This window comes from Staurois parvus, unplaced genomic scaffold, assembly GCF_062004578.1.
Source record: "Staurois parvus isolate SC_StPar_1 unplaced genomic scaffold, SC_StPar_1.0 ptg001805l, whole genome shotgun sequence".
Taxonomy (NCBI): Eukaryota; Metazoa; Chordata; class Amphibia; order Anura; family Ranidae; genus Staurois; species Staurois parvus.
The window spans coordinates 610,564-624,715 of record NW_028319601.1 but is presented as its reverse complement, the minus strand read 5'-3'; the positions used below and the strand labels follow the sequence as shown (position 1 = coordinate 624,715).

General features: G+C 42.0%; 1 protein-coding gene across 1 annotated transcript in view; it reads left to right on the top strand.

Moving 5' to 3' along the window:
• RORA (RAR related orphan receptor A) overlaps window positions 1–14,152 on the top strand; it is a 596,842-nt gene that overhangs the window by 101,454 nt on the left and 481,236 nt on the right. The window lies entirely within an intron of this gene.

The window sequence follows — 14,152 nt, the reverse complement described above, 5'->3', positions numbered from 1 at the left end:
CTTGAAAAGCTATGGGCACCACTAGCATCCAACACTTTCAGATGCATTAGATACTTCTGCTGATTTCTGTGGTTCCAGGCTGCTATATCACTGCAGGACACATTAGTGAAGTAACAACTGGAGAGGCCTGGGGGAGGAACTAGGAGTAGTTGTTGCAAGGAATAACTACAAGCATTAAACGTATTCTCCATGGAGAAGAGACGTATAAAAGAGGATCTGATAGCAATATACAAATATCTCTATGGTGATTCAAGTATAAGGAGAAAACTATTCATTCTCAGGTCACTTAAGAGGACACATGGCCACCTGAAATTGGATGAGAAGTAGATTATTTTTAAACTGCATTGGGGGTTCTTTATTGTCAGAGCAGTAAGGATGTGGAACTCCCTTCCACAGGTGGTGGTGTCAGTGGGGATCATTTATATAAACTTTTAGATGAGCATCCTAATAAGCACAGTATACACACAGCGTCATTTGTTTCTATAGCAATGGTGGCCATCTCGCTACATGGCAAGACATGACTCAATGAGTCAAGGAAGGTAGCATGCAGGGCCACCCTAGCATTCAACAGAAGATGGACATCTAGAACTTTTACATCTTCTACCCTCTGCCTTGCTGCTGGAGCCAATAGGTAGGGCTCTGATGTGAAGAGGGGATTGTGTTAATGAGGGCTCTGTGATGACGGGACTGTGTGATTGGGGGGGCTGTGTTATGGGGGAAATAAGACTGGGGGCTCTGAGATGGAGTGGCTGTGTGATTGGGACACTTTGTGATTAGGGGAATCTGATGTGATAGGGGCTCTCATAGAAAGGGAGGGCTCAGATGCACGTGGAGACCTCTGACATGTTGTGGGGACCTCTGTTGTCATGGGGGAACCTCTGATGTGAAAGTATACTCGTCAAGTTGGATGTGTGCATTGGCCCAGGCTCAGGTTTCCGAATGACAAGTAACATTTATGGTTTTCAGATTTTAGACTGGCATTCCTCGAGATTTACTTTTAAAGGGTGCCATGACAAAAGGTTGAGAAACACTGCTGTAAACTTTAAGATAACCAAATGTCACACTTTCCTCTGTAGCAAATGCAATCGATCTACACTTCTTTTAATTAGCTTGTGAAATAAGAAATGAGAAATGATTGTTCAGAAGAATTGAAAGTTAGTAGCATTAGTCAAAATGCCATCCAACATGCTGGGATTTTTTTTCTCATGAGAAAAACAGTATTTGGAAAAAATAATTTGAGTTGGAAAGTGAATCCTCAGTTGTGCCAAATGAATAGACAACTATCCTCAAAAATACAGTGTCAGAGACTGGAAAAAGTTTGCACAGTGGTGCTGACTGGGTGCTTGAATTCTTGCACAGCTCAAAATATTTTATGAAATCAAATTTACAAGTAGTGAAGTATTAAGAAAATTAAACACAGGTAAAATTAAAATACATAAAAAGTACATTGTTGGATACAACACATTGGAAATATGTAATGTAGCATTCAGGAAAATAAAATAAAATTCTTAGTTTAAAATGAGGGATTGTCTGCTGCTAATTTATAGATGAAGTTGATGTCCTGTGTTCCTGTTCCAGCGCCATTAAAGGCTTGCTGGAACTAATTTGCTAAACGTCACAAGGAAGTCAGACATGTTTGTGGTGTTCTTAGTTCTGTTTTTTTTTTTTTACAGTTGTATTAGCCTTTATATGATTTTTTTAACCCCTTGGCACTAAGGGGAAGTTTGGCTGATGCCATTCCCATCTGTAAGCGTGTGGAGCTGTGATTACCAGAGACGGTTAGAAATTCAGCTGAAGAATTGTCAGTGCTGAAGATCCAGCCAACTTGCTGCTTCTTTTGTGTGTCGTGATAAAGGACATATGTCACTTTGTTATCCCCTGTTCCTTGACAAAGCAGAGACACAAAGGAACTGTAGGCACATTGGAGAAATCTGTAAGGTCTCTCTGTATTGTTAGGTAGTGCACAAAACAAGGTCTTATATTATACACATTGTGGAGTGGCATAATAACTCACTAAAGAATAGTTGTTTAATACAGAATCTAGGCTTCCACTTAACGTTTGAGCTTTCAACTAGTTTAACTATAAAACTGAAACAGAACTCTAAACCCCAAAAAACAAGCATATCTAAACTCAAAAATAAAAATGTAATATATTGCAGTGCACCAGTCTTTAAAATAGGTGGCTGTATTAGTTTTCCTTTTTTTCATGTTTTCATAATTTATTCCTACCTGCTCCTGTAAGTAATCCTGTATGTAATATACACTCAATGGCCTCTTGATTGGATACACCTTGCTAGTACCGGGTTTGACCCCCTTTTGCCTTCAGAACTGCCTTAATTTTTTGTGGCATAGATTCAACAAGGAAACATTCCTCAGAGATTTTGGTCCATATTGACATGAGTTACTATTGCCTTTCTATCGTCTCGAACCAGTCTGCCCATTCTCCTCTGACTTCTGACATCAACAAGGCATTTTCGTCCACACAACTGCCGCTCACTGGATATTTTCTCTTTTTCAGACCATTGTCTGTAAACCCAAGAGATGGTTGTGCATGAAAATCCCAGTAGATCAGCAGTTTTTGAAAACCTCAGACCAGCCCCTCTTTCTTACCCATTCTGATACTTGGTTTCAACTTCAAGTCATTTTCACCAAGTCTAGATACCTAAATGCATTGCGTTGCTGCCATGTGATTGGCTGATTAGCAATTTTTGTTACATAGTTTCATAGTTAGTCTGGCTGAAAAAAGACAAAAGTCCATCCAGTTAATAAAACGGTTATAATCCTATATCCTCAGTTGATCCAGAGGAAGGCAAAAAACCCAGCAAAGCATGATCCAGTTTGCTCTTTCAGGGGAAAAAATTCCTTCCTGATCTCTGAGAGGCAACTGGATATTCCCTGGATCAACTTTACCTATAAATGTTAGTATCCAGTTATATTCTGTGTATCAAGGAAAGAATCCAGGCCTTTTTTAAAGCAATCCACTGAGCTGGCCAGAACCAACTCTTGAGGGAGTCGATTCCACATTTCCACAGCTCTTACTGTGAAGAAACCCTTTCCGTATGTGGCGATTAAATTTCTTTTTCTCCAGACGTAAAGAGTGCCCCCTTGTCCTCTGTGATGACCTCAGGGTGAATAGCTCTACACCGAATTCACTATATGAACCACTGATGTATTTATACATGTTGATCATATCCCCCCTTAATCTCCTCTTCTCAAGAGAGAATACATTCAGTTCCTCTAATCCTTCCTCATAGCTGAGCTCCTCCATGCCTCTTATCAGTTTGGTTGCCCTTCTCTGTACTTTCTCCAGTTCCCCAATGTTCTTTTTGTGAATTGGTGCCCAAAATTGAACTGCATATTCCAGATGAGGTATTACTAATGATTTGTACCGGGGTAATATGATATCTCTCTCTCTGGAGTCTATACCTCTTTTAATACAAGAGAGGATTTTGCTCGCTTTAAAAACCGCAGCTTGGCATTGCATTCCATTATTAAGCCTGTAATCTATCAGAACTCCCAGATCCTTCTCCACCATTGATCCCCCTAGTTGTACCCCCCCTAGTATGTATGATGCATGCATATTCCTAGCCCCCAAGTGCATACTAAGTGTTACTAAGCAATTGAACTGGTGTACCTAATAAAGTGGCTGGTGAGTGTACTTCTTAAGGCAGTTATGTTCACTTATATAGTATATATGGAGGCACCTTCCATATACATGGTTGTCACCCTGGCTGGACTTTGAACGTGGCTTCATCTCCATTACAGGGGACTGGGGAATTAGTAGTTTATAGAAGGAAGATAGCATTGTTTGTGCTTTAAATTCAGCTCACTTTAAGTGACAAGAACCCTGCATTTTTGACAGAATCAACAGGTATTTTCTATACTTGCTGAAAATGTTCTCAACCTGACCACCACATCTAAGGTTGGTAAGCTGGATTATATTTATTTGTTCTCTCAATTTTTTTTTGTTCTTGGGTTTAGAAAGTCCCATTCCCCTCCCCCCCAGGTTTAAGTCACAATATACTAGTATGCACTGCATACAAGTACATTATGGCAGACTTACCTACTAACGGAGATCTACAGTACTGCAATGTCATGGCTCCCCAGCGCTTCCATCTTCACCCGGTCTTCCTTCCAGCTTTGGCCACTTTAAAGGCCAAGCAGTGGTGATATCATTCCCGCGCATGCATACAGGAGTCACATCGATGTGGCATGCTGAGCGGACCTTAAATGTGGTCTGAGCGGTACATGTGCTGGTTGGATCACATTATCCGCTAACAGGCAGGGGGGAAATTTATGACAGCAGAGACCCCTAGGGCAGAGGTATTGAATTAAAATTCACAGAGGTCTGACCAGTAAGCTTTTCTTCCAGCAGAGGTCCAAACCACATTTCTTTCAGCCCTCTCCACTTATATCACAGTCCCTTACATCAGTATCTTCAGTCCCCCAATTCACATTAGTTTCCCTTTCACAGTAGTGTTCTCAGGCCCCCTGCACATCACCCTCACCCCTTCCTCTTTACAATAGTATATTGAACCCCTTCACATCACACCCCCCTTTTATTTACAGCAGTCCTCAAGCCCTTCAAATTATCACCCTCCCCACAGTACTGTCTTCTGCCCCCCTCACATTCCTCCCCAACAGTACTGCCCTCTTCCCCTTCACATCACCCCCCAGCTGAACTGTGCCCCCTTTAAAATCCCCCCCAAAGCACTGCCATCCTCTCACATCACAACCCCCTCCCAAAGTGTTGTCTCCTTGTACATCACTCCCCACTCACAACACTGCCCCCTCCCTTTACATCACCCCCTCTCCCCCACAGTAATATGCTCTGCCCTCCTCACATCAACCTCCCAGCAGCATTTCACCCCACCACAGCACTGCCCCCTCCCATTACATCATCTCCCTCCCCCACAGCGCTCCACTCTTCAAATTCACCCCCCCCCCTTTACATCACAAACAGAATTGTGTGCTCTGTACTCTTTACATCCACCCCCCCCCACACACACACACACACACAGCACTGCCCCCTTTTATATCATTCCCTACACACAGAGTAGTGTCCTCTGCCCCCTTCACTCTCCTACCTTAGAGCGGAGAGCGGGAGGCAGAACATTTCTGGACCAAGTGTGGGAGACATAGCACTGAACAGAGTGCAGGAGTGGGAGCTGCAGGGGTTAACTATTTGTATTAACCAGCAGGTGACTGGCTGCTAGAACCGCTCTGCATCCAATCACCTGCTGGTTATAAGAAGAAATGCATGCAAAGTGTATGTTTATATTGATATAAGGTTATTATTCAACTTTTTTGGGAGCAGCATTCTTTTGGTTGTATTTTCTTACACTAAGCGCAAATAATGTTTATATAGATATAAGTTAACCCCAGAAGCTCCCGCTCCCATACCCTATTCAGTGCTGTGCCTCCCACACTTGATCCAGAAATGTTCTATCTCCCACTCTCTGATCTGCTGTTATAATAAAAGCAATAGTGGAGGCTGGGGAAAAGAAGCGGCTCCTAAATGGAGCGACTGTGGGTGGCTCCGTCCGGATCCGGACCGTAGTCCACTATTTAGTGATGCCCGCTCCAGGGTCTCTTCTGTTATAAAAGCCCTGCCTGTCAGCGAATTTTGTATTACCTCAGTTAACTACCACTTTCAACATCTTCTTACTATACCAACATATATAATTTTTTAATCTGTGTTTCTATAGCTAGGGCATATCAAGTCCTAATCAAGATTAATGGCCTGGTGAGGTCACAAGAGTTTCCTGTTTATTGTCAATGGTGGCAGTAGCATTCCACTTGGACTGAGCCACACTCACATAATGGCATGTGGGCACCATCCATTTCTTTACATGTAAGACAATGTAAAATTTTGGTGCAATAACACATTATTTTTACTATTATTATTTTTGCAAATGAATTGATATATTTCGGAACACAGGTGTCCTGATGGTTACTACTGTTTTGAGACACATCCTCAATGTATGTGTTTAGAAATCAACAATAAAAATAATTATTTGTGGTGTATGTTTCCTTTCTTCTACGTTGTTACAGTGTGACAATCAGCTAAGTTTAATATTTACTATTTAGTAGCCCTTCTACATTGTATTCTAAACGCTAGCACCTTCAACCTTTTTTTTCCTCCTCTATGCATTCAATACTAACAGCTCCAATTGTATTTTACAGTTTAATGGCCACCCATACCAATGTCCTGCTTTAATAAAGCATATTGTTCATTGTCCATCAACATTGAGGTTTTCTGCTCACCTCTATGCACTCCAACATATTGGGCCTGATGCACTAAATTGTTAAGCGAGTCCAAGTGCTCTGCTCACTTATACATCCAGTGATGTGAAGTTCTATTTTTAAGTTTCCCGGTATATAATTTTATGTTTGAAGTGAACATGGATTTCCTTCTATTCCGTGTGCTTCACCTCACACTCTACACTTTACTACATCAGGCCTATTGAATTTGTTTGGAGTAGTTCATACACTGTGCAGTTATTTTTATCAGAAAGGCCATGTATGTTTAGATCACTCGTAGTGATTTAAAACCTATTCAAATCTTAACCAGATTCTGAAGTGAAGAGCTTGGGTCCACTTCCTAATGTATCCTTTGTATCAGTTCTAGTCCATAACTATAATGGGTGCCCTTGCCATATTGAAGTGTGGATCAGGAGGTGGGAGACCACAGAAGCTGGTGGAGATCAGCACAATAGAGCATTCTGAGGTTTCAGGGATAGCGGGGTATGCTCATGCTTTTCAGCTCTTCATGTTTGGCAGTAGTAAGATTTACCAGAACATGGGTTCGTTTAAAGGCACTGGAAAATTCAGTGTTTTCATCCACTTTAAGAAAAATCTAAAAATCAAATGCATAGAGATGGTAGGAGTTGTCAAAGTTACAGAGGGTTACAGCTAAATATGTCTTGCAAAGTAGCAAATAGAATAGAATAAGATTTGTGTTGTCGTGATGTACATAAGACAGTGCTGTAAAACATAAATTAAATTAGGTACTTACTGTAAAGTGTATGTATTGTTTTGGATAGAGTTGAGATTTTAAATCTTCTATCAGGTTGTTATTTGATTTCTGTGTTCCATTAGGGAGATTACCCTTTACATCCTGTCTTAAACATGCAACAGAAGGAGGAGTTTCCCTCTTACACCATTATCATCAGAACAGATGTCCCCATAATAAGGTTTTCTTATATTTTCTGTTCTGATGACAACCCAAATATTTTAAAGTTCCCCTTACTTTCTTTCTTGGTGACTGGTCACAAGGGCAAATGGAGGGTACATCTACCTAGAGGCGAAACAGACAGCAATAAAAAAGATGAGCATGCTGCTATTTATCTAAATGGACTATACTATGTATCACCATTGGCCATTCACCCCCAATAGGGCAAAAAGGGTATGGTGATGGGTAGATTGAAATGTGCAGCAATAACAACTTTCCACATTTTATCTAATATTTTTGTTTTAAATGTTGCCTTTAAATTTTTTTTTTTTTGTTTACTAACGATTTTATTGAGTATAAGTAGACCATAAAATAACAGCACATTTTCAAATATTAACAGCAAAAACAAGGCACTTTGGAAAAGTACAATTCAGAAAAAGATATCATAATAATGAAGAGAAGGAAAAGAAGAAAAGTAGATTGCAAGTACATGAAATACGTTAATGATAAGAGAAATTGAATAATACGTCTGTCAACAGCATCTGTCAGTCATTGTTCACTGAAAACGTTATCAATCATGCAATAAATGTCTATAATCCCTCCATGACTCCCATTTTTTATCAAATAAGTGCATCTTATCCAGCAAAGTATAATGAATGCGTTCCATGAGCATTACAGCATCAATTCTGTGCAGGATGGAGGCCAAAGGTACAGCATTGGATCTCCAGTGTAAGGCAATAGACCATAAAGTGGCAATACAAATAGTATGTATCAATCTCATAATGGCATCAGGGACCCCTGGGATATGAGCCCCCAATAGGCAAGTTTGAATAGATAAGCATACTGGGGTACCCGCCAGTGAGGTGGCCACCTCAGATATCCTGCGCCAAATCAAAGATATGGACGGGCAATCCCAAAATATATGCACCAAAGTGCCTGTAAAACCACAGCCTCGAAAACATAGAGGGGACGTTTGTGGGTACAATCTATGTAGTCTTGATGGGGTATAATACCATCTAGTTAAAACCTTAAGGGCCGTTTCACGAACCGAAAGAGATCGAGAGCTTTTACAGAGATTGTCCACCATGGAATCCCAATCCTCATCCGAAAAAGTGGTACCACTATCCTTCTCCCACCTCTGTCGGTACAACGGAGGCGTATGAAAAAGACAAAGTAAAGATTGGTGATAAAAATTGGAAATAAGACCCCTACCCCTGAGAGAGTCACGGCTGGTACGTTCAAAAAAGGAAACCAGAGAAGACGGTGTAAGGCCAGAATGTGATTCAAAAAAGTGTCTAATCTGTCGGTAACGATGGTACTCGCGAAGGGGAATATCAAAAAGCGCGCGTAGCATATCAAAGGTAATGTAAGATCCTCCTCTTTGAAAATCAGATAATCTGATAAGAGATTGATCATACCACCAACGAAACAGTTGAGGAGAAGAAAAAGCTGGTGTAAAAGTTGGATCACCAAAAAATGAAATACCGGGGGGAATAGGAGAGACCAAATTTAATTTAAATTTGTATGTGGACCAAAGTGTCATTGAATGGGTCACTATGGAGTTATAAAAGGTAAGTGAACGTGGAGAGACCCTGGACCACAAGATGCTCGGTAAGTAGAATGGGCGTATGGACTGAGATTCAAATTTGACCCATGGGATCTGAGAGTTAATAGTTGCCCACTGTGATAGCTGCGCAAAACGAGCCGAAAGATAATATATCCAAAAATTGGGAAGACCGAGGCCTCCAGTCCGTTGTGAGCGGTATAAAATCGCTGAGGCAAAACGTGCACGCTTATTACCCCAGATAAAATTATTAATGGTCCGCTGAAATTGGCTCAGAAACGTTTTTGAGACTGGAACTGGAAGTGCTCTAAAAAGATAAAGAAGTTTAGGCAAAATATTCATTTTAACAGCCGTGACTCTACCTAAGAAGGAAATAGGATAACCATGCCAAATCTTCAGTAGAGTAGATAGACGTGATATACACGGTGGATAATTAGCAGCAAATATATCTGAATAACTGGGAGTGAGATTAATACCTAAATAGGATATCCGGTCTGTAGACCAGCGGAATGGAAAGGAGCTGCGGAGAGATGCAATTAGGGAATCAGGAATATTAATCGGCATAACTACCGATTTGGTAAAATTAACAGTAAGACCTGACGTTATAGCAAAATCATTCAGTATGACACATAAATTAGGCAATGAAGTCAACGGGTTAGTAAGAAAAAGCATAACATCATCAGCATACATGCTCATTTTAAATTGTGAGACTAACAACGGGTAGTCTGAAATATCCGGGTGTGATCTGATCGCTACTGCCAAGGGTTCCAACACCAGTGCAAATAAAAGGGGTGAAAGGGGACAGCCCTGACGGGTACCTCTACCCAATGTGAAAAAGTCTGAATTGCAGCCAGGGAGCCGTATTCTTGTCTTCGGAGAGTCATATAAGGCGTGTATACCGGCTAAAAATTCGTTATTGAAGCCCATTTTTCGTAGCAAGGAAAACATATAGGGCCAAAGAACACTGTCAAAGGCCTTGTTTATATCCAGACTCATCAGCAAGACCTCTTTAGAATGTAAATTAGCATCTTGAATAACGTTGAGCGTGAGGCGAATATTATCAGTGATAAATCTGTCTGGGATAAATCCAGATTGGTCCGGAGAGACCAAAGAGGAGATAATAGGGGCCAACCTGTCCGCCAAGATGCGGCTAAATATTTTCAGATCATTATTCATTACTGAGATTGGTCTATAGTTTTGTGGTAAGCTGTGATCTTTCTGTGGTTTGGGTATTAAAGACATGTTAGCCAACAGCATCTCCTCCGGGAACCTACCCCCCTGCAAAACATCATTAAATAAAGTTATCAGATAGGGAGCCAAAGTAGAGGCAAAATGTTTGTAATAACTAGCAGTGAACCCGTCTGGACCTGGCGCAGTAGAGCTTTTCAGGGCGCTAATTGCACGAGTTATCTCCTCCAGAGTGCAGGGGGCATTAAGAGAAGCAACTTGAGAAGGTGTGAGAGCAGGGAGGGGTATAGAATCTAGCCACGAGGCTGCTGGTGAAACAGAGTCCGACCGTGGAGGGGCTAATAGGTTAGAATAAAAGTTTTCAAAAATGCCCAAAACCTCCTGAGGCAGAGATGAAATAGCACCCGAGTTAGTACGCAATTTATAAATATGTGGGGGGCGCATGGAGTGATTCAGTTTCCTTGCAAACATAGTGGAAGCCGAGTTGCTATGTAACAAAAATGTGGCTTTTGACCAGCGGAGAGCTTTTTCAGTTTTTTGGGATAGCAGAGTATTCAATTCTAAGCGCTTTTGATATAGTAACTGTTTATTAAGAAGAGATGGGTTAGCAATATGACTTCGGTAATGTGCTTCCAACTCTCGGGTAAGAGGCAGAATTTGCTGCCATCGTTTTCTATTTCTGGATGAAGCCATAGAAATAAGGCGGCCTCGTAGGACCGCCTTATGGGCTACCCATAATGTGGCTGGAGAAATATCAGGAGTCGAATTAGATTGAAAATATTCCAAAATAGATGCAGCTACTTCATGGCGGGAGTCAACATCCGTAAGCATAGAATCATTGAGTCTCCATGAGAAGGGAGTGGGTGCAAGTCCCATACATGTGATAGACAAGGCTATAATATTGTGATCCGACCAAGGACTCAAGTGGATGTTCGCTATCCTAGAATTTGCTAATAAAATAGGGGTGCAATAAATATAGTCTAATCTAGCATAAGAGTCATGTGGGTGAGAATAAAATGAATATTCTCTAGCTCCTACATTATGCGCCCTCCAGGCATCTACTAACTGGAAGGCCTCTAGTCTTTTAGTAAGTGATTTTGGGAAGGCGTGGGAAGAGTGCAAGAGTGAGCTACGGTCCAAAAGAGGATTTGCTACCAGGTTGAAATCACCACCCACCAATAGATGGGGTGACAAAAATCTATCAAGAACATCAAAAAATTTTGAGAAAAAGGTAGCTTGTGCTGAATTCGGTGCGTAGACATTTGCTATTGTAAGTTCTCGGCCTGAAAGGGTGCCCTTAAGAATAATAAACCTACTGTCTGGCTCACGGTACACATGTTGAACCTCAAAGGGGATTGAATTATGCAGAAAAATGGCCACCCCTCTACTCTTGGAGGAGTGTAAAGTATAATACCCTTGTCTATAGGATTTGTGGAAATATGTCGGGTGTTTTGCGGCTGCAAAATGTGTTTCCTGCAATAAAATAATTTTAGCCCCTAATCGCCTATACTGGAGAAAGGCTGTTTTGCGCTTGTTTGGCGAGTTGAAACCCTGGACATTATGCGAGATACATTGAACTGCCATAATATGCAAAAATTATTACCATCAGCAAAAAAATACACATTGACAAGACATATACTCGAATTATTTGGCTAGAAGTAAGGACCTTCAAGTCCATAACAAATAGATTTACGGGTAGCATTACCAGTTTGGGGGACATCCAGACCCCAAAATGGGGGTCGTGATGTCCACACACCGGCATCAAGTCAACATCATGTACGAAATTTTTGAGGAAAAAAAAGACAAAAAACAGTAAAAGTGAAGCAATGATAGCTGTGACAATGAAAAGAGTAACTGAGAGACATGGATCAGGTATGCAATTAGCTGTACCTGAAAAAACAAAAAATTTCAACATCAAAGGGCCAATCGGGCCCAAACCCTGTCTCCATAACACATGAAAAACGGAGCCGTCACCCCACAATCGGGCGGTGATTCCTCCGGTCATGTTAGGAGGCAGGGTGGGGTAACGTGTCCAAGAGTTGTGAGGCCATGAATCAGTGGGCGATATTCAGAGGACCCGAAGACCCTTGTTAGACTTAAACACATCCAGTTATCAACGAGAGAGCATATATAGTCTATATAAACACAGAAACAGCTCAACAGCGTCCACAAAAACACATATATATATCCCCAAGGTGTAGGGGGTGCTGAACAATAGACACCCCGTGGGTTGCCTCCTATCCCAATCAAGGGAAACCGCTGACCAGGATCATCGATGCAAGTAATAATAGGCAGGAAGGCATGGTCCCATCAGCCCAGTTCTTGTCGGGCCCTCCTCCTTTCCCTCCGTGGAGATGGAGTGTGCCAGATAGGAGAGACACGAGGTGTAGGGGGGGGACGCCGAGGTGATGGGGCATCCGCCAGGCCCAACTTGGTCAGGATCTCTCTGCCCTCAGGAAGGGATGTAGCAATATATGTGCTCCCATTATGTGGAACTATCAACTTAAAAGGGAAGCCCCATTTATAACGGATACGAGCTGAAAAAAGAGCCGTTGTAACCTCCTTCATTTTCCTGCGCTTCTCCAATGTAGCCGGAGAAACATCTGGAAAAATTTGTAAAACCGAGCCTTCAAAGGAGATCGTTGGAGTGTTGCGAGCAGCTCTGAGTATGTCTTCTTTGGTCAGGAAATCCTTTAGACACAGAACAATGTCCCTAGGCGGTTTATCACTAGGGGGTTTAGGGCGCAGGGCTCTATGGATGCGATCATAGGCAAAGGATCCGGGGCTGCGATCCGGAAGGAGAGATTTGAATAGCTTGGTAACGGTTTGCGAGAGATCAGAAACAGATTCCGCCTTTAAATTTTTTTTAAGATACTTTGTAGGGATTTCTGCCTAAATAATTTTCCCTCCTAAAGGACTGATGTGAGGGATGAGGGTTTTTTGTTTCACAAAGGATTTCGTAAAAATTTTCAAATACAAAACAGTGAACCAACATACAAGGCATAAGCATATACAGTAAAGAATATTATGCCAGTGGAAAAAAGACAGTGCAGATCTCCCCACCTTCTAAATCAGGAGGAGCACAAGTGCAGAGGTAAGCTAAATTTCCCAGTAGGGTGGCTCACCAATGCATAGTGCAAAACAGTAATGGGAGGTTTGTAGGCCCATGAGTATTCCTCTGTCTACCAACAGGTAGGAGTCATCTCACTGGCTAAAGAGGGAAGCTAATGATCTGATCATTTGTGGAAGCGATAGAGGCGCAATATTTAGAGAAACGTAGATCAGAAAGTGTAAGTAGAGAGGGAGAGAAGTTAAAAGAGAAAAGGGGAGAAGGGGGGGGGGATCCCATGAGGTCTGGCTGGCGGTAGTATCTCGCTAGTTCATAGTAGTCTGTCACAGGGAAAGTTGAGAGTGGTCAATGTGCAAGAGTTTGTTATAATTCAGCCATGGGACCCAGACCCTGAGGTACGTAGCATGGGTGTTGATAATCATAGAGGTTAGCTTTTCATGTATCATGGTCCCCAAGAGCCTTTGCTTGACTTCGGCAAAATTTATTGGTGGACGCCTCCAGGATCTGGCTAGGGTCTGCTGGGCTGCTAAAAACACAAACCCCACCAGCCTAATTTGATGTTTATGTAAGTGTAGGATAGTTTTCTGTAGTAAGGCTTCCCATCGGTTAAGAGTGAGATTACTGTGTAGGACTGAGCATAGCAGATTATAAACCTGTATCCAGAATCGGGTGGCTACAGGGCAGTTCCACCAAATGTGCAGTAATATTCTCCGTTCAGTGCAACCCCAAAAGCAATGTGAGCCCTGGTTCACACTAATGCAGTCCGGAATTCACAGCATTTTCTGTGTGAATTCCACACCCCATCAGAATCGCACCCTGTTCATGCGAACTGCTGCAGGCATGTATGTTAAGTTAACAACACCCCGAAAACGGTCCACAAAACACGGTGCGATGTGCAGAATCGGATCGCATATATGTGAATACCCATACAATCTGATTCTAGTGCGGACCAAAAAAAGAGTCCTGCACGTTTTTGGTGCGAGTGCAGTGCGATTAGAGCCATACAAAATGTATGACTCCAATTGCACCGCACACAAAGCTCATGTGATTTGCATAGGAATGTGGTGAGGTTCATGTGCGAATCACATGCGATATACCGCACCACATATATGCGAACCCAGGCTGAGAGTGTTTGGGACAAATTTAGACAGGTTAT